Source organism: Galeopterus variegatus, unplaced genomic scaffold (genome assembly GCF_000696425.1).
Source record: "Galeopterus variegatus unplaced genomic scaffold, G_variegatus-3.0.2 Scaffold5107, whole genome shotgun sequence".
Lineage (NCBI taxonomy): Eukaryota > Metazoa > Chordata > Mammalia > Dermoptera > Cynocephalidae > Galeopterus > Galeopterus variegatus.
Genome location: NW_007731218.1, coordinates 69,389 through 71,748, shown reverse-complemented (window position 1 = coordinate 71,748; position 2,360 = coordinate 69,389). Strand labels below are relative to the sequence as shown.

The 2,360-nt window shown below is 42.7% G+C and overlaps 1 protein-coding gene across 1 annotated transcript in view; it reads left to right on the top strand.

Annotated features, from left to right (window-relative positions):
• The window catches only part of RAPGEF5 (Rap guanine nucleotide exchange factor (GEF) 5), a 127,249-nt gene that overhangs the window by 89,635 nt on the left and 35,254 nt on the right, over positions 1-2,360 (top strand). The window lies entirely within an intron of this gene.

The following is a 2,360-nucleotide window of genomic DNA, read 5'->3' as shown; positions in this document are numbered from 1 at the left end:
CCTAAGTAAAACCCTGCTTTTTCCTGGGCCCTTGAACCAAGGGATTTGAGACTAGAAGTCCCTCTCCCGTGGAATTTTTATTCCATTTCTTCTTTTTTGGTGGGTGTATGGAGATTAGGCTGAGAAATGCACCCTGGGTGGGCTTGGGGGAAAGAGACTGTGTTTTCTGTTCTAGAACCTCTGGTGTGTCTTGTTCCATGGCCTGTGTAAAATGGGGTTCTAGTGATGGGACGTTGGATGCCACTGAAGAGTAGGGATCTGAAGAAATGTAGAACTCATGCTTTAAGTTATTTTTAGTCTAAAATTTAACAACATTTATGCCTCGGTGGATGATGTTCTTGTTGTTGTTCCTAAGGACTTCATTCTTGTGGTTGCTTTTTGAAAGTTAAGACAAGGCCTCAGATCCACCGTCTAGAATTAGTGGGCTGTACAGGTTGGAGACTCAGGGTCCTCGTCTCCTTTCAGAGTCATCACTGGTGTGGGTCTTTCTAGCTGGCTGCTGTTGTGTATGTAATTTGGAGATCTATAAGATCACAGGGGTTAACCAAAACTACTTATAATAAAAATTAAAAATATCTTATGTAAAGTTATCCGCAGGATATCAAGCTTATATGATAATGTTAGTCGCTGTTATTTTTCACACCTATTACCAGATATTTACATACAGTATCTCATTTAACACTAACCTTGTGAGATTCGGAGAGGCTGAGTAGCTCCCTCTAGCTTTATGCAGCCATGTGAGGGGAATTGGTAGGATTTTAAATCTAATTATGTGTGACTCTGAAGCCCCTGCTGCATATACCTGTCATCTGCACATGATGATGGAGAAAAGCAGAGGGAACCGTTTGCCTTACTTGGGCCTTTCCTGTTCTGTCCTCGAGCAGGTCTTGGGCCCTGTGTAATGCTATCAGTGGAACATGGCAAACTGGGTGCTGCACTGCATTTTTGAGTAAATAATGAGATTGATTTTACCGCTTCCCATGAAAGAGGACGGTCTGATTCGTAGCTACTGCAGGAGGAGACCCGTGCTCTAGTGGAGGAGACCCGTGCTCTAGTTGTCCTCCACACCCTCCTCCCCAGCCCACACCGCTGCTCCTGCAGTTCCCTCGTGTGCATCCACACGGCTTCCCATCCAGGGCCAGCTTCAGAAGAGCAGAAGGCAGTCCTGGCGACGTCTCAGTGGAATAAATGGGCTCTGTGAAGTACATTGCCACACTCCATCCTGCCCTCGGATATTTCCCACCAACCAAAGACCCCACCCCACTTGTCCCTGTTGTATCATAGGTTTAGGTGTTTCATCTCCAAAAGATGTCAGTTAAAATAGAACATCCTAAATAACACATGAAACCACCAGTACCCACTAGCACATTCACATAGATTAGTTCATCTTCTTAGAAATCAGGAATTAGAGCCATGAAGTAATGGGATAGAGAAATAGAAAGTGTTTCTTGGAGAGGGCAGTGGACAACCTTGAATAACCAGAGGGCAGTACCAGGGTAAGGGGCACATTTAGGGAGAAAGTAGGAGGGACAAAAAGCCAAATAAAAATATCCTCGCACTCGCACCTCCAAATTATTAAGCAGGTATTCATGTTTCTTCCCCGCTCTTGGCCCTTCCTTTGAAGGGCTACAGTACTATCTATCTAGCCCCGGCCTGGCCAGACCTATCTCTGAGAAACCTTGGCTTTCTCCCACCTCAGCACCTCCTTACATTTGTAAGTTCAGTCATCAGTTGGTGCTGTCTGAGCCCCACACCATGTCCCCACACTAGGGGTGCCAAGATGTCTGAAGAGAAGTGTATGGAGATGCTCTGTGAAGGTCATTGGTTTTTTTTTTAAGTTAGGAAAACTTTGCACAAATGTAAAACTTCTAAAATGCAAATAATTTATTTCTCAGTTTAGAAATAGAGATTAACATTTGGTATCTGAAATATTCCCTTTATCCCACTGTGTCATTTATTTTTGCAGAGTCCCATTTTTTTTGTTTTGGTTTGGTTTGTTTTTCTGGTGGCTGGCTGGTACAGGGATAGAACCCTGGACCTTGGTGTTATCAGCACCATGCTGTAACCAACTAAGCTAACTGACCAGCCCTCTTTTTGTTTTTAAGTCATTAGCTATGTAAGTTCAACCCCCTCAAATGGGAGAACTTATATTTTAATTAGAAAATATCACATATTTTGGAAATATGCCAAGTTATTTTTTAAATAACTTTAACAGTGACAGTAGATTTGAACTTGTGGTGGCATTTAATAATTTCAAGCCAGATTTTAAGGAAGTACTATTACCAGCCTCATAGTAGTTAGGCCCTATTTATGTAGGGAAAGCAGTTGATACTTAAAATAATCATCTACCATGGAGTATA